At 39.2% G+C, this 26,262-nt stretch overlaps 1 pseudogene; it reads left to right on the top strand.

The window, feature by feature from the left end:
* Positions 1-1,930: 1,930 nt before the first annotated feature.
* Positions 1,931-25,743, top strand: LOC137635302 (ketosamine-3-kinase-like; annotated as a pseudogene).
* Positions 25,744-26,262: the final 519 nt, after the last annotated feature.

Below are 26,262 nucleotides of genomic sequence, written 5' to 3'. Positions count from 1 at the left end.
TTGTACATCAGCGGCCAGTTCCCCGCGCGTTCATTAAAAAGGGACATCAGCTTACCCAAACTTTCCCCCCTTAACCTAACTTACAAGCCTGTGATTAATACAGGTGGCTGCTATTGTACATACACCCTTTGAGCTTAATTGGTACCAAGAAGCTGTTTTTAAGTCGATTTTCGTCACATTTTGGCCTAGGGGTGTATGTACGATAGCGGCCACCTGTATGTATTATTATGTCTAACTTAGAATACGGCAGTGTAAGTAGGTTTCATATGAAATAGATATCAGGTTATTATAAATGTTTTTTCTTTTTTACCGCATTAAAGGATATAATATTTTTTATGACAGTATTTCTCTATCATATCTTTCTTATTTTCAGTTAGATTTGTTTGTTTGTTTCACCAAATATTTGTCAGTTGGTACCTCCTGTATAAATGTGCCTCTGTGACGATGACAATTTATGGCAAAATTATACAATACTACAATGACTTATGGAGAAAACAAGACTATTAAATGATGTATTTTATGGTGATTTGAATGATTTTGATAAAGAGGACTGGTGGAAAACCATAGTTTTTCCAACGCAATCACTAACCTTCGTTTTTTAATGACGAACTTGGCAGTTAAAAACGTACAAATAGATGTTAGCAGTAGGCGGTCGATACTGGGTAGTGGTGGGAAAGCCCCCGCCTCTTCTGCTGACTGCAATCTAATTGAGGTCACAGTTTGCTAAAGGAGAGACAACCTTTCAGGGTAACTACCTGCCGGGTGTTTATACCTCGTTCAAAGTTTTAATTGCCGTATTTATAGGTAGTACGTCGGCCTGGGCCTGGGCACCAACCGCCCGTTGAGATACTAACGCTAGAGAGTTATGGGGTCCTTTGACTGGCCAGACAGTACTACATAAGACCTTCTCTCTGGTTACAGTTCTTTCCCTTTGCCTACACAGACACCGAATAGTCTGGCCTATTCTTTACAGATTCTCCTCTGTCCTCATACACCTGACAACACTGAGATTACCAAGCAATTCTTCTTCACCCAAGGTGTTAACTACTGCACGGTAATTGTTCAGTGGCTACTTTCCTCTTGGTAAGGTTAGAAGAGACTCTTCAGCTATGGTAAGCAGCTCTTCTACGAGAAGGACACTCCAAAATCAAACCATTGTTCTCTAGTCTTGGGTAGTGCCATAACCTCTGTACCATGGTCTTCCACCGTCTTGGGTTAGAGTTGTCTTGCTTGAGGGTACACTCGGGCACACTATTCTATCTTATTTCTCTTCCTCTTGTTTTGTTGAAGTTTTGATAGTTTATATAGGAAATATTTATTTTAATGTTATTATACTTAATATATTTAATTTTTCTTTATTTCCTTTCCTCACTGGGCTATTTTCCCTGTTGGGGCCCCTGGGGTTATAGCATCCTGCTTTTCCAACTTGGGTTGTAGCTTAGCATTTAATAATAATAATAATCCCAGCTTCGATGTTATCCTTCTCCTGTGAGTAAAGAACTCAGGTTTGTATAATTAGGAAAATGCAGATTACTTTTTAAATTGGTCAATTTTAATCTGGGTTAGACAAATCAATTTAAAATTTTGTAAAAATACTATCGAGTTCTAGCCGCTCAATGTGAGGATCTGTAGAAAATGCCTTTTACAGTACTGCTACCGGAGGCATCGATGTCGTGCAGATACCGAGGGGAATGCGTCTGAAATTGAATTGTACATAAAAATAAGCTAAAGTAATTGTAAAATGAAAATCTTGTACTAAAAAATCAATTTTGTTTAAAAAAAATTTACTCTGTTGTTGATATTCATTATGCTTATACATTGCTCTAGTACATGTTTAGATATATTACTGTATTTAATACATTAGATTTTATTGATTACTGTACTGTATTATGTGCTGATATTCTCAATGACAAATACAGGAGCTTTTGCCATGACGTCGGAAATGTACGATGCCATACGCGAGGCTCTGGGGACGTCGCGCTTCTTCGCCACGGGTCAGACTGGAGGCGGGTGCATCAACGGGGGGGGGGGGGGGTGTACAAGATGGATGAAGGAAAAGATCTATTTGAAGAGAAGCTCAAAGGAAAAGGTACAGCATTTGAAGTACGATAACTCCTTCACATAAAATCTTGTACGTGGAAAAGGTATTTCAGCCTTATCATGTCTTTTCAAACGGTATTTTGATAAATTATATGTGATTAAAATGAACGAGTTATCGCACGGTTCTCTTCAATCACATGTCCCTTTTTCTACCTTGCTTTCCGAGCCATTATATGAGTTATTCACCGCTTCATTCCATTTGAACCACTTCATTGACTTATCCAATTTCCTAATCATCTCGATTCTTGAAATATCTATGACGTCCATATGATTTTCAATTGTGCTTCACCACACTTCCCCTTGTCTGCACTTTTCTCCCACACATGACCATTATCTTTTGATTTGTTGTAAGTGAAGAGTTTGAAGGAGACATATGACAAAAGAAGGAAAGAAGAATTAGACTGGAAAGAGTTTGGGGGTGAGGGGGACAACAAATGGAAAGACTCATTAGATTTGAAACATGTTGAAATGAAGATCTAGGCTTAAATTGCCTAGAATTCAAGGGAGCTGTGAAAAAAATCTGTACGTCCGACTCCACGTAGAGGTTACTGCTCAATGGTTTAGTACAGAAAAGTACACTATAGATATAGGGCAAATTGTGTTTGCTGCGTATTTACAGTTGTTCTAACACGAAGTACTTACCTCAAACTACTTTCTTAGAAGTATCTGGGATCTCCTCCCATCCGACCAGAATTTTGTGTAGTTTACCCTACTCCCGTTTTCTATGCGGGGCATCTCTGGCGGAGTGATACGCGCCCAGAGACGACCCGGGGTCAGAGAGCATGCTTGCTCAGGTCTCGCTCTCCAGTGAGTTTCGGGTCGCGTCGGCGTTAACGCCTGACGCTCTCTCTTAACCCAGTGCGACCCTTTCTGTCCCTGATCCCTTTGTGTCTCATGCGGTCTCTACGTGGTCGCTGCATATTTACAGTTTTCATACCATCAGGGTCTTCCTATACAAATATTTTTTTTTCTTTCTTTTTAACAGTGTGATGAAGAAATATCTCCTTTTAAGTCGTCCCAGACTTTAATCTATTTGTCAGTACGAAGATTATATAGTTCAGATTCCCCATTTTCAAGTGAAACTTTTGATGGGCAGCAGAGAAGGTCAGGGCCCTGAAGTCAGTCGGCATGGGTTGATGGGAAAGCAGCAGTTACGAAACTTATGAGCAGTTCATTTAAGATCAGGTAGGGATGACAGTAGGGCTATTATTGAGGCAGTTCTCAACATGCTGTAAACATGTTCCTTGGTAGTGCTATTTTTATAGCTAGAAAGGATTGAAGAGGCTTGTTTTATATATAATTTCTCCCTCATCTGTAATTCCTCTGGTCTTTAATGTTCAAGAATCTTGGGCAAAGGAGGAAGACTTAAGTTTATCTGAATAGCCGTAGTATTATCACCAGCTAAGTTACAACCCTAGTTGGAAAAGCAGGATGCTGTAAGCCCAAGGACCCCATTAGGGAAGAATAGCTCAGTCAGGAAACAGATCGAATAATGTGCCGGAGTGTACCCTCAAGCAAGAGAACTCTAACCCAGGACAGTGGAAGACCATGGCACAGAGGCTATGGCACTATCCAAGACTGGAGAACAATGGTTTGATTTTGGAGTGTCCTTCTCCTAGAAGAGCTGCTTACCATAGCTAGAGAGTCTCTTCTACCCTTACCAATAGGAAAGTAGCCACTGAACGATTGCAGTGCAGTAGTTAACCCCTTGAGAGAATAGCTGGAAAGAGACATCTATAGAAAGGTGAAAAAATCTCATTTAAAAAAGAAAGGGGTTACTCGAAATGTATGGGGTTTATGGTTTTGATCGATGCGATAAGAAATTTATAGTTAAATGGATAATAAATTTATAGTTAAATGGATAATAGATTATAATGTATAAATCTTTGATATTTGCCGTCAAAAGTTCCTAATGAAATACTGTATTAACCCTTTTACCCCCAGGCTATTTGGAACTTTCCAACCCTTAACCCCCAGCGGTTATTTTTTTTTCAAGCACATTTTGCAGTATATATTTTTTAAATTGCTCTAACAGCCTTAATTTTCATCATAGAGAGGTCAGGTTGGTCTCATTCCCTTGGAAAATGCCTGATGTTTCTCAAAAAGTTATCAAAAATATGCAGAAAAAAATGTAAATAGCAGTTTTTTGCAAGGACGTACCGGTACGTCCATGAGGGTAAAGGGATGAGTTTTGTGAACCGTACCAGTACATCCTTTTGGGGGTAAAAGGGTTAACATTTATCATATATTGAATATGTATGTACTGTATAGCTTTTTAATAGATACCAGTCATTAAACATTATCTGACGGATAATTTGAATGCTGGATTTTGGATACTAACACCTTCAATTTATATGTATGATTAGAAAAATTGTTTTTATTACCAGCAGTCATTTTATTTATCATTTGTAGATGTCTCAGGAAGTTAAATTTCAATTTATATGATTAAATAAATGATGGTTTTATTACCAGCAGTTTGTAATTTCATTTATCTTGTTTTTAGATATCACAGTTAAAACATCAAATTCTCGTCAGGCGAGGGCGATATTCGACGGGGAGTTCGAAAGTCCGAAGGCCACGAAATTAACGGGGATAGTGATGGTCCCCACTCGGCGCATAGTCGTAGACTACCCCACTGGCGGAATACCTGGACATGCGCAGTTTGAATCGGCGCACGGGAATGCTTGGGAAGCAGCTGGCAGAGTGAGTGCTTCTTGCATTTGAAACTTGAAGATGTTGTAATGTTCTAATTCTTGATTGAAAGTATAAATAATGTAGAAGGTTGTCAACTTAATGCTATTTAACTTTTATAACATATTTGCTTTTCTGGTTTTAATTGAATATTCTTCTAATCTTTATAGTAAACGATATCGGCGTCAATGACCATCGATGTCAAGATGCCAGAGAACTTCGAATCAATCAATCAATCTCAGCTTTTAAAACTAGGATTGTAACTTTCTTAGTAATAGTATTACTAATAATATTGCTCAAAGGGAAAAGTATCATCATTAACAATGAGGTTTGAAAAGGTTTGTCAAGTATGCAGTAACATCATAAGCAATTCATTATTTCCTCTTACACCAATTGACGCAAAGGGCCTCGGTTAGATTTTGCCAGTCGTCTCATCTAGAGCTTTTAAATCAATACTTCTCCGTCTCCCACTTTAGGCTTCATAGTCCTCAGCCATGTAGGCCTGGGTTTTCCAACTCTCTTAGTGCCTTGTGTGGAGCCCAGTTGAAAGTTTGGTGAACTGATTTGTCTTGGGGAGTGCGAAGAGCATGCCCAAACCATCTCCATCTACCCCTTATCGTGATCTCGTCCACATATGGCACTCAAGTAATCTCTCTTATAGTTTCATTTCTAAGCCTGTCCTGCAATTTAACTCCCAATATCCTTCTGAGGGGTTTACTTTAATAAGTATTTTGAAAGAATGAGATTCGGGTAATTTTATTTCAAGTATGTTATTGAACCCCTCATTACTGCAATTATTGCAATATGAAAATCAGATTAATTATGGGGAAAGAGATGATATGGGATAAATTCATGGTAAGAGGAATGGCGATGAAAATAATGATAATGAATTTCCAAATCCTCACAGAATATAACATTCACCGTAGCAGCAATTTTACTGTTGCAGAATCATTTTGCAAGATAAAGATTAATGAGTCACTCATGTTTTCTATTAAGAGGATACTCCAGATTTGAAAGTATTCCTTCCGGCTGGAGTATCAGAACCAGCTGAAGGGAAAGATTTTAGAGTGATTTGTCAAAGCTGTCGATTCAGCTAAGCTTAACCCTTTTACCCCCAAAGGACGTACTGGTACGTTTCACAAAACTCATCCCTTTACCCCCATGGACGTACTGGTACGTCCTTGCAAAAAAATGCTATTTAAATTTTTCTTTGCATATTTTTGATAATTTGATAATTTTTTGAGAAACTTCAGGCATTTTCCAAGAGAATGAGACCAACCTGACCTCTCTCTATGATGAAAATTAAGGCTGTTAGAGCCATTTGAAAGAAATATACTGCAAAATGTGTTTGAAAAAAAATAACCCTTGGGGGTTAAGGCTTGGAAATTTCCAAATAGCCCGGGGGTAAAAGGGTTAATATGGGCAGACAAAAGGCTGAATCCTCCTGAGATTCGAAGCCACATCTTTACACTTGATATTTGTATAAGTAGAGTTGACATCTTTTTGTTTTCAAAGTCACAAATTAGAGAACCATTCAAGATGGAATAGAAGTTCTCCTTGTTGATCGTTTGAAAATGAGAAGAATTTCTCACGACAAGTTTTATTTCTTGTATTTGATGGAGAAGATCATATACAGTACTGCACAGTGTGGGGATAGAGCTATGCTAACTCCCAGTGCAAATTGGAAAAGAATATTTTATTTCAGTGCAAGAAAGACAGTCCTCCAAATGATCTTGCTATATATTTCAACCTGAGCTTCTCCCTTTGTTTGGTACAGGGTCATGTAGCAAGTGGCTCTTCTATGAAGCAGAAGTATTATTAAACTTTATAAAACGGGAAGTCTAAGTCTTCTGTTAAGCCCTGTCCTCACGATCGAGCATGCCCCGACGGGCAAACAATGATACCAGACCACGATAGTTAGTGAAAATGAGGGTTGATGAAGTCAGAAGCGGGGAAAACCGCAGACAGGGATCTGGCATCATACAGTGTTGCCAGATCCCTGCCTTTAGTTTTCCCACTCCTGACGTCATTAACCCTCATTCTTACTAACTATTGTGGTCTGGTATCACCGTTTTCCTCGATCGTGTGGACAGGGCTTTGGAGTGAGTGAAGTTAAATACACTAAACAAATATAAGGCGATTTGCATATGTCCGTTAATGACCTTTGATGAGGTATCTTTGCATGGCATTGCAAATGGGAACTGTACTGCAACAATCTATTACTTATTATGCATCTGCAATTGTGATGGTCATTTATAATCCATGCTTAAATATTACAGATGCTTTGTAGCCTTTATCTCTTTGTCGATGTCTCACAGGATGTGAATACAGGAGAGGGGGTTCCCACCCCCTCGTCCCGTCCCTTTTAGTCGCCTCTTACGAGGAACGTAGAGAGTAGAGGTCCCCTTTTTTGTTTTTGCTTCATTTGTTGATGTCGGCTACCCCCCAAAATTGGGGGAAGTGCCTTGGTATATATGATGTAGCCTTTATAACCACACAAGGAGGTACTAAAATAACTTGTGGTTTTCAGTCCAGCACATATCTCGTAAGATAACACATTACCTTTGACTGTTGTAAAATGACGAAAACTTATGAGTTGACGTAAAGCAAGAGTCAGGTTCAATTTGTACGTACATACATACATACAGTGAACCCTCGCTACTTCGCGGTTCGACCATCGCGGATTCACCACTTCGCGGATTTTTTTCATAACCCATGTATATACATATATCGCGGATTTTCCAGAAATATCGAAAATACCGCGATGTGACCGATGGTGCGAGATTGGAGAAAGTAAGGAAAATTGAATCGTGATTGATTTTCAATATAAATGAAACTTTGAGGAGCAACAAAGATATCATTTGTTAGAGAGATAGAGAGAGGTAAGGAATGGGAGGTAGTGAAAAGTAGCCCACAGAGAGAGAGAGAGAGAGAGAGAGAGAGAGAGAGAGGTAGAGGTAGAGAGAGAGAGAGAGGTAGAGAGAGAGAGAGAGGTAGAGAGAGAGAGAGAGAGAGAGATAGAGGGGGGTTTAAATGTAATAAACAAAAAAATTTGATAGGTTATAACACATTGGTGCTTATGTAATATCAACTGTATACTGTAGACGATTTGAATAAGTTAAGAAATGGTATAAATGATACTTTGTTAGTGTATTCGTACACACTCAAGAGCGGCAGCTAGATGACAGCTGATCTAATCACAGACAAAAGTAAAAAAAAAAAAGAAGTCAACAATACTCGATTTTTAAAACAAACCCGAAATATAAAAACAAAAGTACACGCTTTCTTAATGTGCAATTAACTATTTAAAGAGTGGCAATTTTCTAGAATAAAATGATATTTCCCAAAAAATAGTGGTTTGCTGATGAAATCGGATGCCGTATTTTTAGCTATGATTGAAATGGATGTAGACTCGGCCTAATTATTTCGTTTCGTATTTAATTGACACTAAGAAAACTAATTTTAGTTTCTTCATCTAAATGTAAGTATTGTATAACACGAGAGAGAGAGAGAGAGAGAGAGAGAGAGAGAGAGAGAGAGAGAGAGAGAGAGAGAGAGAGAATCAGCTGTTGTACTCAAATGGCGTGTTTTTGTTTCGTGAGAATTTCATCGCCACGACTTTAACAACAACATACTGTACTGAACTTTACAGTATTATACAGACTACTGTAATATGATAAAGTAAAATATTTGTAATCTATTTTATATGAAATGGAGCTATTTTTTTTTGTTTAAAATTTACATTTACGTATGTAAAACAACTCTCTCTCTCTCTCTCTCTCTCTCTCTCTCTCTCTCTCTCTCTCTCTCTCTCTCTCTCTCGTAGATTGTTTTCCTGCTTTGCTACGTATGTATGATTTTATATAGATACGGTAAATAATATTTGTAATAACATATTTTATTAAAGCTTTTAATGTAATATCATTATTTATCACTTTCATCATGCGCGTTAAATTCCTTAGTTTGTTTACTGAACGTACTTTATGACGCCGTCGTTTCAGGCGGCGTCATAAAGAAAAACATTTCATTTGGAAGTCCTAAGAAAAATTAAGTAAAACATTAGTAATAACCAAATCAACATACTGTACTGAATAATCAATATAATCGATGCAGAAACTAACCTATACACAGATGTGTAAATGCGTTTGTTTCTTCATTATAATCAGAGATAAACGTAAATAAAACACTGGTTGCCATTTTTTATCGTGCTTTTTAGCGTGTTTAGGAAACGCATGATATAAAGTCGCCCTTAATATTTTTGCCTGTTTTAGTTTAGGGTACGTTAGTACATGCATTAAGTGTTCTGTACATTAAAGGGTAGTTTGTTAACAGTACTACGTACAAGGGAAGGTTTTAAAAGTCTGAATATACATGTTAAATAAATAGGTAAATATGGTGTCACTACTTCGCGGATTTTCACCTATCGCGGCCGGGTCTGGAACCAATCTACCGCGATAAACGAGGGTTCACTGTATACCAAGGCAATTCCCCCAATTTTTGGGGGGGGTAGCCGACATCAACAAATGAAACAAAACCAAAAAGGGGACCTCTACTCTCTACGTTCCTCCCAGCCTAACAAGGAACTCAACCGAGTTCAGCTGGTACTGCTAGGGTGCCACAGCCCACCCTCCCACATTATCCAACACAGATGAATGAAATCATGTTGTGAGTTCTTGAGAGATGATAAAAAGTAAAAATTTTAGTTGGGATGACTTCAGGTGTCAGGTAAAACGTGGTAATGTCCTGGATATTTACAAATGTCACTTCTTCAAGCGGGCCACTTGAAATAATGTAAATGACTAAAAACCAGCACTGCTTCCTTGAAGTCAAAGCTCCGATCAAAGAACATATATAAGGAGAACTTGTTTTCAGTAAAAGAACAGTTGACGTAGCCGTCAGAATCACTCCTGTAGTTGATGACCCATTATGTAAACAAGAACAGATGTTGACAAATATTTTTGGGACAAATGTTGGAAATACACTTATATTACTGTACTGTAATTCACCTGTGATAATGGGAGCTATGACCTTTTTATGTTGGTTTTAATAGATTTACAATTGCTTAATACTCTTTTGTCTCAAAATGCAATTTAGTACTCTTGATATACTATTTTTTGATAGTAGCATCAGTAAGACAATAGCAAGCTATTGTTATGATTATCAAGGAGTACATTCCCAGTCCCCTGTGGCCGCGGGGGCATAAAAACGATTAGAATAGCGCCAACGTGTCCCTGCGTGTCGTAAGAGGCGACTAAAAGGGACGGGACGAGTGGGGCTGGGAACCCCCTCTCTATTATTTACTCCAGTGAGATATCGATGTACATTTGTCATTTGAAGAAGGGGACTTCTTGGGACACAGCTAGTTCTTATGAATGGGACTTCTGTACGTACACCCTTTTTCATGACATGCAAGGATTTCTTCTACAGCAATTGGCAAGCATCCTTTGTTTTAGTCATGTCTTGTGTAATCCTTCTTTCTCTTTATATGATTGGTAAAATTGGTGATTATTTAGTGAATCGACTTACTTGTTTACTTGTTTTGGGTTTAAATCCAACCCTCCTCTGAAGTTGAGTGAACTACTACTCGGGCGGGTCCATATCAATCATCTAACGAAACATTTTCATTATATCTTATACAATTCTTTGATTGTAGCATCTTCCAAATCATATGATCTTGTGAAAAGTAATGTCTTTAGTTTCTTCTTAAATTCAATTGCTCCTTTTAGGTCCTTCCTTTCAGTTGGCAGTTTATTATAATATCTAGGCGCACAGTAGCTAAAAGCCCTTTCACCAAATTTACTATTTGTTCTTGTGACACGGATATATCGGCTGTAGATATCTTAAGAAAATTGACGTATTTAAATCCAAAAATGTCTTACCACCGGTGAGCAGGATTATTTCCTGACGAATGCTTGTAAACGTGGCAGTTCTCAGCTTGAACGTGTTGAAGTCATTCTCGATACTTCATAAACTCCATTCATTTTGTCCCTCATAGAAAACCACAGCATGACTTTAGAATTCACTATGTAAAACAGACAAAGTTCCTGTGCAATGCTCAGATATTTGTATGTATGGAATATAAATATTTTCTGTATTTAGTCTTTATATATTTGTCATCTATTTATACCTCATGTGGCATTCTTGAATGCTATTTCTGTTTGGTAATGACTATCCTTCCCACAGGCTCCTTCTATATAACACCGAAGGGAAAAAGGCTGAATCGAACGAGAGCTACGTTGGCCAAGGCAAGAAGGAGTGCCAGTAATACACATCGAAGTTCAGCCTCCACATCGACACTTGCTGCGGATACCTCTCCCAAGATAACAGCTGGTGTGATGATTGAGTGGTAAGTATTATGAAGTTTTGTTTATCCTTAATCATTTTGTTTAGCCGGTACAGGTTGCAATTTGATATAGAAATCCTGTTTTTATTTGTATACTGTCTACCTTTCGCACAGCTTTGTTGAAGCTCTATGAATGATATGCCTTATCCTTTCATGGTTCTTTGAAATAAAGTTACAAACTACTGTTTTATAAGAGCTTTCTATATTTTCTAACTGCTGCTACTGACGCATGCATCACTGCATTGATTATAAGTTTCCCTTTTTATAATCTGAAGGAAAATATTACAAGATCAATCGTTTGTTTATTTTCTGTACCGCTGGACCAGTGAAGTTACCACTTTGAATGTGGATTAGACCTGAAACGAGTTCTCTCTCCTTTTTTTTATTTTCCTGAACTCGCGTCATTGTTAAGTTTCCCCCTAGAGCTTCTTACAGGTCTTCGAGAGGCAACCTCCATAGCTAAACCATCCCTGACCAAATGTTCCTCGTCCCATGTCCAAACTCCTCATTCTTGGAGAACCGTTATTATTCTTTTTGCCAAAGAAGTTATGACTTCATTCCTTTTTTGTTTTGGGCTGTTAGTGTTCAAGTACTGTACAGTATGGTACAATAATTCAAGCAAATGTTTTCCTAAAGATTGACAACAATTGATAAGGATTTTTGAAATGATTAAAAGGCGAAATTGCTACTAAAACAGCGATGAAAAGGAGAATATGATTTGCACAGATTTTATTAACCCTTTTACTCCCAGGCTATTTGGAACTTTCCAACCCTTAACCCCCAGGGGTTATTTTTTTTCAAGCACATTTTGCAATATACTTTTTTTAAATTGCTGTAACAGCCTTAATTTTCATCATAGATAGGTCAGGTTGGTCTCGTTCTCTTGGAAAATGCCTGAAGTTTCTCAAAAAATTATCAAAAATATGCAAAAAAAAAATGTAAATAGCAGTTTTTTGCAAGGACGTACCAGTACGTCCATGGGGGTAAAGGGATGAGTTTTGTGAAACGTAGCAGTACGTCCTTTTGGGGTAAAAGGGTTAAGATTGATGAGTGCTAAGCAGAGTTTGGGTGTGATCTTCAACTCTTTGCAGATGTTAGGGCCATTTTTCGAGGTATCTTTCCCCTCTGGATTATAAAGAAGACAGCCAATTCAGATATGTGTAGGTAGATCCTTTGTAACAGGAGTAGTACATCAGATCTGTATCCCGTCACCTGTTTGTAATAAATCTCTCTGGGTGACATCTGAATGTTCAAGAAGTAGCTTCTTTAGAATAAAGCTAGTCCTCCTATCAGGGCAATTTGAAATCTTCTATATAAGTTGTGTAGAAAACTAACCTTGAGCAAAACAAGGACAAAAATTATAGGCCTTAAACGCGTTTGTTGTTTTTAAGAAGACAGAAGATATTGCTTTGAAATTTTTATCCCACCATTATTGGAATGTTGACCGTCTGTAGCCGAGCTCTCTGGAGCGAGGCAGCAGTGGGCCTGCGCGCCCGATGGCGATCCGGATGGACTGTATCAAGGATGACCTTCGATCAAAGGGATTAACCGGTGATGAACTGTGGGACAGAGGTAGATGGAGAACACTGGCCAGAAACATCGACCCCACATAAAAGTGGGAAAAGATGCAGACAAAGAAGAAGAAGATAAGTGTGGGACTGAGGTAGATGGAGAACACTGGCCAGAAACATCGACCCCACATAGAAGTGGGAAAAGATGCAGATAAGAAGAAGAAGTAGTCCGTCTATGTTGTATCTGCCTTATAAGTCAAAATTGTTCAAGGTTATGATTTTCTTGTTATAAAATAGTGTCTCTGTTGGTTTGGAAGAGTCCAGAAATCCAATGAGATCACTTCTTCTCCTTCAACACCCATCTGTAAACGAAGGCCCTGTGCAAATATAATCTAAACCAAGCAAGCCTCGCCAACAAATACTTCGTCATCTTCATTCTCTCGAAGGTTTTGGAAAGTTAGACGTACTTCGTCACACGCAGAGGGCTTCTGTGTGCTTCCCTTTTATAGTTTAGTCTGCAAGACATTGCAGTTTACCGCGGATCTATTATGGGAAAATTACTGAGAAAAATATGTCTGCGTGCTTTACAAACAGTAAAAACTTGTGGAAAATGTGTTATTGTTTCATAAACACTAAAATCTACCTCAGTAGCTTTGAAAACGTAGGAATCTATATCTAGGTCATGCAACTTGGACAACGACTAGTGCCTCTAAACAAAATGGCAACATTGGGCTGCTAATTTGTCTGACATTTGGTTTTTCAATTGGCCAGTCGGCCAGATTTGATTAGAATGATTAGGAGAACACGTGTGCCAAATCTGTTGCTTGTATCATCTGTTATCTCCACTATTATCTGACTTAAGACCTTATTTGAATGGTCTATTCTCTTTAACAAGATAGTCTGGGTCTTTCACCTTTCTATTATTATTATGATGATTATTATTACTTACTAAGCTACGACCCTAGTTGGAAAAGCAGGAGGCTATAAGCCCAGGGGCTCCAACAGGGAAAATAATCCAGTGAGGAAAGGAAACGAGGAAAAATAAAATATTTTAAGGGTTACAACATTAAAATAGATATCGATATAAACTATAAAAACTTCAACAAAACAAGAGAAAGAGAAATAAGATAGAATAGTGTGCCCGAGTGTACCCTCAAGCAAGAGAACTCTAACCCAAGTCAGTGGAAGACTATGGTACAGAGGTTATGGCACTACCCAGGACTAGAGAACAATGGTTTTATATTTTAGTTTATTACTGTTCCACTATCCCTCCATTCATAGCAATGTACATACATATACCAAGGCACTTCCCCCAATTTTGGGGGGTAGCCGACATCAAACAAATGAAACAAAAATGGGGACGTCTCTTTTCTACGTTCCTCCCAGCCTAACAAGGGACTCAACCGAGTTCGGCTGGTACTGCTAGGGTGGCACAGCCCACCCTCCCTTGTTACCCACCACAGATGAAGCTTCATAATGCTGAATCTCCTACTGCTGCTACTTCCGCGGTCATCCAAGGCACCGGAGGAAGCAGCAGTGTGCTTGTTATTAATATTATTTCTAGGAAGACACATTGAAATAATCAAAATTTTTAGTACAAAAGTAATTTTGAAACATAACCACAGCACTCACGATATCTTACCTGCCTTTCCACTCATAAGGTTTTTTTATTGTATTTTAATTATCTCGATTGAAGATTCTGGAGATTTCAATGTTATCAGTTCGATGGTTTGCCATTGCACGGACACTTGACATCGTCCACAGCCAGGGAGATCCAAAAAAGTTCTGGATGGGACATATTGTTACAAACATACACACATACATATACCAAGGCACTTCCCCCAATTTTGGGGGGTAGCCAACATCAACAAATGAAACAAAACAAAAAGGGAACCTCTACTCTCTACTCTATTGTTGGTTGTGGTTTTTCATTCTTAACTTTGAGGGTGAGAACTGCTTGCTTTTAGATGTAACCAAATTGTGTCTTGGATAAATATTGAAATAATACATTTTTCTTACTAAAAAAAATAATATTTTACCTTTATTGTATCTGTTAAAACACTTGTATTTTATTTTCCCATCACAACAATAAGCTGAGTACAGTACATGAAGATTATTAATTTTTCTTCTTCCAGGATTTCTGTGTGAGGAAGCTTCATCAGCAGTTAACCATAGAGAAAGATGTGAGTATATTACTCTGTGGTACAGTACCTTTTAGGTATCATTTTGTCCTGGAAAGATCAAGACTTATTTTTTTCATACTAGTTCACAGGTGATCCCCCCTGTGGCCGCGGGGGCATAAAAACAATTAGAAGAGAGGCAAGAGAGCGTGCTAGAAATAGGAATGAATGGCGAGCGATTGTGACGCAGTTCCGGTAGGCCCTGCTGCTTCCTCCGGTGCCTTAGATGACCGCGGAGGTAGCAGCAGTAGGGGAGTCAGCATTATGAAGCTTCATCTGTGGTGGATAATGTGGGAGGGTGGGCCGTGGCACCCCTAACAGTACCAGCTGAACTAGCCAGAAAACTTTTAGCCGCCAGGTATAACCATCCACCGCTAGTTAGCTGGTGTTAGACTGGCCACCACACTCACGCATGAACCGGTGGTATGACGTCTCTTTTTATTTTGTCTCTAGAGAACAGAAATGCTGTCTTTCTCTGCCATTAACCATTATTTAGGAAAATACAGACTGCCTTAAAACTTTGATTCCTTATTCCTATCAGGAGTGTGTATCGTGAGGTTTCATGATGCAGTTTTGTCCTGGTGGGGAAGGTCGCCCTTGCTGCATCTTCATGTTAGTCCCAGAGACGGATATTCACGCCTTTTTTCCTGCGTGCAGAGGGCACTGATGCTTGCGGGAGTCTCCTTGTGATCTATCGGGGCTTGAAGGCGAAGAGGTCCTTATGTCTTGCTCAATTTCCTTGTTGACTTCTCGATTAGTTTCTTCTTGGGAACGGTCGAGTAAGAGAGTGATTTGATCCTCAGACAACTCTTAGGTTCTGAGGACAATGCGACTTTTAGCAAAGTGGCGCCGCCTTCGTCTGTAGGGAGTCGTCTCTCCAGTGGCATTGTGCATGAGCTTCGGCTTTACTTGGTGATCCCGGGTATCGGCTCTAATTGACGGCTTTTGGAGGTTCTGAAGTTAGGGGCTCAGCCCGAGGGCAGAGCTGCCTCTCCAGGGGTTGACTAGAGTTTCCTCAGTTGAGACTCCAGGGGTAATGCACCAAAAGAACGTCTCGTGCTCTAGCTTTAGCAACCTCTGCTTTTGCTCTTCCACCCTTTATTCGTCCCACTTCGGCTGACAAACGAAAACATTTGTAGACCAGTAGGCCTACCAATAGGGGTTACCAGTCGGTTGATTCTGCTGCGGTATACCCAGAAAATAACTTGTCATGTTTCTCAGCTCGCCAATTATGATGAGCGTGGTGAGGGGTTGCACCATATAAAGCACCGAGCATCACCATCTGGTGGCGAGCGCCATCCTTATTCTTGATAGTCACTCCTCGCCTGAGTTGTTGTCCCAACCTGGCTTTGGGAAATGAGTGCGGAACTCTTTTTCAGAGCAAGACGATGATGAAGTACGGAGGTTGTTTAAAGTCCCTGCCCTTTGCCGTCATCATTTTGTTAAGCCAGATCCTTTTTGGCATGTGCCTCGGGCTTCTCCCTATCACGAGGGAGAACCTATTCAAAGTATGCTCCAGCAAGTATCTACTTAAGCTCAGCCTTGATCACCACCATCCAAACACTCCCCCTCCATCCTGTAGGAGTTCACAAGGCTATTTTCGCCAACCTCCAGCTAGAGCCATGGCAAGTGAGAGTGCTTCTACCCTCACTGCTTCGGTGCATAGATCCTATTCTTGTAAGGTAGTCTTGTGCAATGTTACACACCCAATCACTAAGCGTTTGGGAGGTGGGCAGGCGAGCGCTAGGTCACAGCGAGTTTCCAGCACGCGCATTTTCTTGCAGTTCAATGTTTAAGGGATCTGTCATTAAAAAGAAAAATAGTTAAAAAAAAATACCATTAGTGCTCCAAAGATCTCAATATACAGTACAGTACTTGATTACATTTTAAAAACCTATTTGTTTGTACTACTTTATTTGCTAGACTAAGGAGTGCCATCCCTTTAAAAGTGAAATACAGCAAAGCTCCTGAATGTATAGGGTACTAGATGACCCAGCCAGTCCCAGTCCCGGACCACGACACATCGTCATTCATTATATGATACTGTACCTTCTAATTATACCTGCTAAGCTTTCACTCTCATTGAGTCGTGGAATTTTCCTGAAGTTGCGTATTGCTTCAACATTTTAAAGGCTTATATAGTAATTGTAAGTTTGACCCTCATAGTATCGGGGGATATTGAGGAAGGAGAGGACTAATTGTTAAGGGACCTCTGATAGTGGTTCTAACACGCCCCAGTTACTATACCGACACTCTATTAGAATGAGCGAGCTGGTTATATTCCTGGCATTCCATGCAACTTTTTTCTCCGGTATATTTAGCAGGATTTATACCTTAGAAATGGTGCTTTAAGGAGCATTTCACGGAGCAACACAGGTCAAGCCCAGAAATAGATTTTTCCCTCTTCAAAATCCCTTTATTAAATCATAATCATGAGTTAGTGTTGCCAGTGACAACCTTTCTCTTTTAGATATCTCTCGAGTTTGATAAGAATGAAAACTATCCAATGGGATTTCAAGCAAGTTTTAATAGATGAAGCCTTAAAAAACAGTTCTGAATAAACAGGAAGAAAACAATTTAATTCTCTAATATCTAAGTTAAGTTGTAATAGATTATGTATTAAATATTTTGAAAGAAATTTTAATTACTAGCATGCAAAAATGGAACTGCTTGTTATTATTGTAACCAGCTAAGCTCAAACCCTAGTTAGGAAAATAGGATGATATAAGCCCAAGGGCTCCATTAGGGTACGTTAGGTTAGGGAAATAAAGAAGAGAATTCGTCAATGAAAAGTTAGGTATAAGAACGTTAAAGGAGCCAAATCAGTTCTGTATGTGGTAAAGTATCTTGACAAACATTCGCCTTGTAAATAGCGTAATTTGTTCCCAACCAACAAAACGCCACATTCAATTACAAAAAGAATCGTCGTCGGCGCCCACTCGTGTCCGAGTATTGGGTTCTGTCGTTAGCCATCAGCCTCCTATCTGAGAAAGAGATGAAGAAGGGTGGAGGAAACGACAGAATGCCAGTAGCTGGGTATATTGTTTTGGGTGGTCGTGGCTTTGCAACGGCCACGCACACACACTTGGCCCACATCGTTTTCACCGCGGCTCAAGACATATGAGACAGGCGGCTTCTCCGATGTTGGTTGCATCGGGCTGCCGGGTTCTTGTTATGTCAAGGCCCGCCTTGTTGCCTGCCCGATAGGCATTTCCCTCTTCCGCCGGCGCTGGGAAGCTCCGCCGTTGGGGTCTGGTTTGGTTTGGTTTGATTTTGGAGTTTTCCTTCTCCACAAAAAGAATACACTTCAATATACAGTACTCAACGAATGACTACAATTATTTGGACCATTCACTAATAACTTGACCATTGGTTACCTGTAAAAGAAATGTATAATTAGAGCAAATGGTGAAAATACAGTAACAAAAATGTATAACCTTACCTTTGGAGTGAGGGGATGTCCAAGAGCGAAGTGGCATGGCGTTAGAGAAGGATGACAAACAGCGGAAAACTTTAAGTAGTGGCAGAAAACGTAAACACTTAACTTTACATACATATATACATATACCAAGGCACTTCCCCCAATTTTGGGGGGTAGCCGACATCAACAAAAGATACAAAAACAAAAAAGGAGACCTCTACTCTCTACGTTCCTCCCAGCCTAACAAGGGACTCAACCGAGTTCAGCTGATACTGCTAGGGTGCCACAGCCCACCCTCCCCCGTTATCCACCACAGATGAAGCTTCATAATGCTGAATCCCCTACTTCTGCTACCTCCGCGGTCATCTAAGGCATCGGAGGCAGCAGCAGGGCCTACCGGAACTGCGTCACAATCGCTCGCTATTCATTCCCATTTCTAGCACGCTCTCTTGCCTCTTTCACATCTATCCTCCCATCACCCAGAGCTTCCTTCACTCCATCCATCCACCCAAACCTTGGCCTTCCTCTTTACAAAAGAGAATAATGACAGAAAACATTAACGCTTAATTTTAGGAAACACATTAATAAATGGCAGGAAATATTAACACTTAACTTTACGATAAACTTGAAATTAAGTTTCTTGTTTTTTGCCTTTTTCTAATTTTTTTTTCTTTTTGTATTTTCTAAATTCAAGTTCGTATTTTCATCACAACCACTTTTCTTTCGTTTTATAACTTCCCTTATGTTAGTACCAAAAGCCTCTTTTAAAAAGAATCATCCAAATCTTGTTTCTGTTTGCTTAAAACTTTCCTGAAATGATTCGGGATCGTTCCTGTCGTAGACAGATTTCGGCCATGTTCCTTTGCGATCTCACTTTGCATGCTAGCCTCGTATTTCTTGATTATTTTCATCTTCGTCTCCATCGAAAGCATCATTCTCCTCTTTCCTTGGATAACAGAAACTTTCTTGGGACCCATGGCTAATAAACTAACGTAATATCACACGCAATACAGTACAATAATTACTAAAGGGAAATTGCAAACACTGTCAATGCGTACGATACCGCTACCGAAATTAAAAGAAATAGGAACGCCAATGCGTAGATGCATGATGTGATACAATACAGTAGATGCTGACCAATAGGAGAACAGGATCTTATGTTTGTAACTAGCATTTGAGTAGGGAGATAACTAATTGGAGTGCTGGAGGATGGCGGCGTGAATTTTAAAATCAGTCTCAGACACGGTCGGGCTCTCATACTGTACATCCTTTCGTTGCCTGAAACATTTTTCATGATGCGAGTCGTAAGATTCTTCATCTCGTTTCGGATTGTGAAAATTTCGTAAGCAGATTCTTTCGCGTCGAGAGGTAAGACTGTACAGCATTTTAAAGAGAACAGACCATAAAAAGGGATTTTGGCGTAGGAAAAATCTATGTTTGGGTGAGATAGCCATGTCGTTGTAATGGCAATCCATTGGAGCCCCCCTTTGCAAAGGGTGATCTCAACTTGTCAGTGCGCCGACTTCCCTGCACTGCCATTACTTCCTAGCCTCTGAGATTTCTCGATCGACCTGCGGCATCCTATATTTATTTTATACTGGCTTTCCCGTCTCTGACAGCGTGGCATTTGTTTTAGGGTCTTTCTAACCTTTCCTGGGATTCAGGGTGCGGCAGCCCAGAGTGTCTCTGTCTAGAGACTTGTTGGGATAACCCTCGGATTGAACCCAGATTTCTTTCTGAGCCTGACATCCTTATCGTCGCCTCTGTTCTGGGGATTGTTAAGGAACGTTCATATGGCGCATGGGTATAGCTACACTATGCCGTCACCTCTCTTTTATATCCTGGCCTTTCTGGGACTGACATTGCATGAATTTTATCATTATGCTGCTGTGTATTTGCATTTGTTGATCGTGGGGGTTGGTTCCCTCTGGCATCTGACCCTCCACAGCCGCCAGCATGCTTCTCCCTGAGGGGGTAAGCTGTCAGACTGACCGCAGTGCCGGTACTTAACGGCTTTGCCACCACCTATCGGCGCACTATCCTATAGTACCTGTACCGGCGATACGTAGCTACTTACGGCAATGCCGCACTGGCGACACTGCCTTCGCCTATGGCAAGGTGTTTTCTGCGGAAACCCTTGCCGGTTATCTCCGCCGCCCCTAGGCACCATTGCCCCTGACGGCATTGCTGTTAGTAGCGGCGGGGCTAGTACTAGTCTATGGGAGTGGATGTCTGTACCAGCACCTTAGGGCACATAGGACACTGACGGCAATGCCGTTACCGCCCTGGCACTGCCGGTACCTCTAGGGCACATGCCTTTCTGTCCTCTATATCTGAAACTGCCTTGCCTAACCTAAGGTGGGTTCTCTACTGGCTGTATGTGAATTCAACTACAGATGAACATAAAGGCCTTACTCCTTCAACTTTTGAGGCTTCTATATGTATGCTGGGCCTTGGAATCCCTTTTACGAAAGCTCTTCCAGGCCCCGCCATGGAAATAACCACTACATATGATTATTGTTTTTTTATCAATTTGCCCATTCCCCTCTCGGGATGTGGATTGGATAGATGGGTGATAACTCTATAGGTTAGTTCCCAATTTGAGGTTCTATAGGTTAGTTCCTAATTTGAGGTTCTATAGGTTAGTTCCCAATTTGAGGTTCTATAGGTTAGTTCCCAATTTGAGGTTTTATAGGTTAGTTCCCAATCCCAGGTCTTTTCTATTGAGGTTATCAACTTGTTGTTACAACCCTCGGGTTGCTGTAGACTCTTGCTCGTTAATCGATGCGTCGATTGCTTAAACTATTAACCCTTTTACCCCCAGGCTCTTTGGAAATTTCCAACCCTTAACCCCCAGGGAGTTATTTTTTTCCCAGCACATTTTGCAGTAAATTTTTTTAGAATTGCTCTAACAGCCTTAATTTTTGTCATAGAGAGGTCAGGTTGGTCTCATTCTCTTGGAAAATGCCTGAATTTTCTCAAAAAATTATCAAAAATGTGAAAAGAAAAAATGTATAGCATTTTTTTGCAAGGACGTACCAGTACGTCCTTTGGGGGTAAAAGGGTTAAGTTTACTCGTACCGTTGCCTTCTAATTGGCTATTTCTCTGCGGAGATATAGGAGCGACGGTTCTTTCCAAGAGCACCCAAGCCCCCTCTTTGGGCCTATAGCAACGGACTCTAAGGAAGCTATTTATTCCAATCTAACGATGTTTATTAGGAGTGAAACAATTTCTTACTTTGAAAATCATTAAATTTGAGTATATATGAATTGGTTTGTTATAATAAGCTGATAAGTTTGACTAATAAATATATATCCTAAATATTGATTCAGAAAGCATTGCAGTGAAGAAAATTTGAGCTTAGACGCACAGCGGGTAGAAACTATTCCATTTGAATGATGAAATACGTTGTGGAAAAAATAAGAACTTGTGTCGGAATGAACTTTCTGATATGCCTGATTTTTGTGTGATTTCAATCATTCTTATGGCATTTGTTAATAAAGAATAATTTTTGCAAGGTCTAAATAGAAAACTTGTAAGTTAAATTCATTTTTGGGGGGACATAAAGTAGACAGCTTGAGATATGTAGAATTTTTGTCTTTGTCTGTGGAAGTTTGTCAGTACGTAGTAACGAGTATCTCGCAAGTGGTTTTGGTTGGTGTGCCTTTCATATTAAGGACACTGAGAAATTATAGGAATTAAGTTTTCATAATTTCTAATAAAGTGATACTATGATATTGATAAGAGCTGAAGATATCACAAGCTCTGCTGATGATATTTCCAGTCAACTGGAAGTTATGTGATGAAATGCATACCTTGCTCATGAAGTCTTAAGAGGTGATACAGGCATTTGGGATCAGGAAAGAACTGATTTGTAGTTATGCTTGTATAGGGAATGTCATATTAAGAGTGTAAATAGAAGACCATAAGCAGTATTGTCAAACGTAGCTTGATGCTACCTTTAATTGGTGTCATTAGCGTATTGTGTGCAAGGACTATAGTTTTTTGTGGTTTTGAACCATACTTTAATGGTATTCTAGAATAGAAAATTTATAGTAAACTGTATGGACATGAATTGTGGTATAACAATGAAACAACATCAAACAGATTTTATAATTTGAAAAAAATTGTTAGTTAAATGACATGACATTATTAGAAATGAAACTATTTGAGAGATTCCTTGAGTGCCATATGTGGATGACATCATGGCGAGGCGTAGATAGATATGGTTTGGGCATACTCTTCACACTCCCCCAGAGATTAGTTCACCAAACATTCAACTGGGCTCCACAAGGCACTAGAAGAGTTGGAAGACCCAGGCCTATATGGCTGAGTATTGTGGGTGTAAAGTAGGTGGTGATGAATGTAGAAGTATTGATTTAAAAGCTCAAGACAGGGACGATTGGGGAAATCTAAGGCCCTTTGCGTTCTAATAATAATGGCTTTGTGTGAAAAAAATCTTAAATTTTTTTGTATCTAGGCAAACTACTTAATTTGAGTTTGTGTGAAAAAAAATCTTAAATATTTTTGTATCTAGGTAAACTATATAATTATAAAGCATTTGAAATTTATTAATTTATTGTAAGCTCAATCATTTTTTGTCTCATGACCCCTTTTTCTCATTTTTCAGTGACAACGCAGCGGTGATCATGTACCAGAAATTTATTTTATGAAGATTGCTTCCTGTATTGAAGCCTATTGAAGATAAGTTGCGAGAGCGATTTGAACGCCCCTCTGCTTTGGAAAGTGCTAGGTAAGGAGAAGCAATTATTGACTGTGGGGAATTCTTAGGGTATTAATGCAGTGGACTCTTTAGTAGAAGTAAACCTTACGGATGAGGTAGTTGGAGATTTTTATCCAGACTGTTCACTCTTTGTGGATCTTGAACCGCAATGGGGTATGGTTCTTCATTAAGCCTGAACTCTGTCTTGATGCTGTATGCGATCTTTAGCCGTCCCTTTTGCGTGTAGCATTGAGGATAAAAAGTTTCTTATACACGATATCTTCGGATAGTTGTTCCGGGGTTTGGAACCACGTGATACCCAGTAATAATTCTCTTGTAATATCACTCGCAGAAATATCACACAGTAGAAAGCAGCCTAAGGGAACTTCCATCAGGACGACGTGGCTCGAGCCCAAAAATAGATTATTTCTACGTCAAAATCCCTTTATTTTTCTTTTTGATGTAAAGGTAAGAATGTAGACACAGGTCAGATGTGCAAGGTCTTACAGTACCTTTGATTGTAACGCAAGCTTATTCAAATTGCATTGGTGTCTTGCCCAAAAAAATATGCAGTTGTGTTGGGCTCTGGTTGTACATATATGTAGATTGAATGTTTGTAAGGATTGATTCTTAAGAGGTTTTGTATGGAGATATTTATGCCTCTCCTGGTTTTGTATACCTGCATTTTCATATATTACTTTTTTCTCCTTCAATTAAATGTATTTTCTTGTAGATCCTCTTTAAGTATGCTCCTCTTGTGAGAGGTCCCCCATTCCAGCCTGGGAAGTCCTCTCTCTCCCCTTGTAATATTTAAGCTCATTTCTTTATGTTCAATCACCTTTATATACAAATAAATCTTACCTAGAAAGCATACTGCTCCTCTTATTTAGGACTCTGTGGATAGCCCTGCGGAGAGAGACTGGGAACCCAAGAAACAATAGGTGAGTGAGCTTCTATCTGGGTCCCCTTGCCAAGTATAAAATCAAGGGGTGCTGCCCAGTGCCCAGTTCATCCTTGATTGTTTACTTTTTACTCAGATTTCCGGGTATTCCGCCGTAGTGAAACCGAGTGTGGTCGGCACTCGGACACCAGCAGTCTGCGTGCTACGTCTGGCCACAGTCCGCAGACCACTACAGTGTCAATATGCGTAGGAGGAGATGATGATGATGATAAACTCGCAAAACTAATAAATTATTTTCAAGATAGTGTTTGAGATGGCATTGAAGACAACGTTTGTCAAAACCAAATTAGTTTATACAGTGAACCCTCGTTTATCGCGGTAGGTAGGTTCCAGACCCGGCCGCGATAGGTGAAAATCCGCGAAGTAGTGACACCATATTTACCTATTTATTTAACATGTATATTTAGACTTTTAAAACCTTCCCTTGTACGTAGTACTGTTAACAAACTGCCCTTTAATGTACAGTACACTTAATGCATGTACTACAGTACCCTAAACTAAAACAGGCACAAATATTAAAGGCGATTTTATATCATGCGTTTCCTAAACACGCCAAAAAGCACGATAAAAAATGGCAATCAATGTTTTGTTTACGTTTCTCTGATCATAATGAAGAAACAAACGCATTTACTGTACACATCTGTGTATAGGTTAGTTTTTGCATCGATTATATTGATTATTCAGTACAGTATGTTGATTTTGTTATTACCAATATGTATATATATGGGTTATGAAAAAAATCCGCGAAGTGGTGAATCCGCGATGGTCGAACCGCGAAGTAGCGAGGGTTCACTGTATGTATTAATAGAAATTCATGCCACTTGTCTAAAGATGCATAATAGAATTTTAGTCTCATAATAAAGGAATATATGATTATATAGGTGTATATACTGTCAACTTTATTTTCTATCATCTAAGAACTTGAAGTAAACTGGTTTGAAGACTTTTCAGTGGGAGTTGAATTTGAATGGTAAAGACATTAATTATCCTATTTCAAATTGTGATAATGAGAAAGCTGTTGTTACCGGGTACATATAATGTAAATTATTATGATTTAGGATATGATTTTGCTAAAAGAAAAAGCAATATGAAATTTTTTACTGTATTAGGAAGTTTAGTTTAATTTCTTTGAAAAGTAATATTCAATGTAATAATAAATTCTTGATTGAATCATAAAGTGTTAACTTTTTCCACAAGACTTGGAATAAAGTTTAGGGAAAATGTCGTGGAAACAAATTCATTTTGATTTCTATGGACTCCATTTTTCTTAAAGGCCCATTACTTTTAAGTATTTCATAGACGGGGAGCAAAATGACATTTGTAAATCCATTTTAGGAATCCTTAAGAGTCCTTAGGAGATAGGATATAGAATATTTGTAGCCTCCCAAGTATAAAATTTACAAGATATTCAAATTATTAAAGCAAGACCTTTTTTTCCAGGCAATGATGATAAGCCGATTTCAAAGGTAGCACGAAGAACCGCAAGTTACCGATGACTTAAAAGCTGAGCCGTCGTGATAGCTACAAGGATGTGGTGCGTTTAGTGATGTCGATGAAGATAGATGTTATTAAGACATTTCCTTTTACCGTCAGTTGATTAGTGGATAATGAACTACGCCGTACTCAAGAGAACAAGTTTCAAGTTATAGCAAAACTCTCTCTCTCATGTTGGAGTTCTTTGGTGTGGCGTTTTGTCGACGCGATGTCCCCATCATGATAATCGGCTTTTATTCATCAGTGTAATACTATAGTCCATTTCTTTTAGCGAGGCAGATTTGCACCGACTCGCAGCGGTGCCCTTTTAGCTCGGAAAAGTTTCCCGATCGCTTATTGGTTGGACGAGATCATTCTAACCAATCAGCGACCAGGAAACTTTTCAGAGCTAAAAGGGCACCGCTGCAAGTCGGTGCAAATCTGCCTCGTTAAAAGAAATGGACTATAATGAACTATTTTGATTGGAATAGCTAATGTAGAATAGAACAAAAGCCAGGAGTATATTCTTAATGATGTTCATTGTTAACTAGCATAGAAATATTTTAATAAGTGCAAAGATGAAAAGAAATAATTGTAGATAGAAGTCTCACACCTGAACTATTGCTGGTAAAAATAGATCCAGCTAAAGCTTATAATAAGGGGTTTCTGTGCTACTTACCTCAAACAATAAAGTGAAATCATAAGGGAATATAATCAATTTAGTTATAGAGGTTGAGAAAAGACTTTAATTAAGACATTTCTGGTCTTCTGGGTTAAACAGGAAAATTGTATTTTGAAGTATTGATTATTAAAATTTGTTTAATGGAATGTGTAGAACAGTTTTCTAGCATTTATCGG

Source organism: Palaemon carinicauda, unplaced genomic scaffold (assembly GCF_036898095.1).
Source record: "Palaemon carinicauda isolate YSFRI2023 unplaced genomic scaffold, ASM3689809v2 scaffold1119, whole genome shotgun sequence".
NCBI classification, from domain to species: domain Eukaryota; kingdom Metazoa; phylum Arthropoda; class Malacostraca; order Decapoda; family Palaemonidae; genus Palaemon; species Palaemon carinicauda.
Note: the sequence above shows the minus strand (reverse complement) of the source record. Positions and strands in the feature narration are given on the sequence as shown.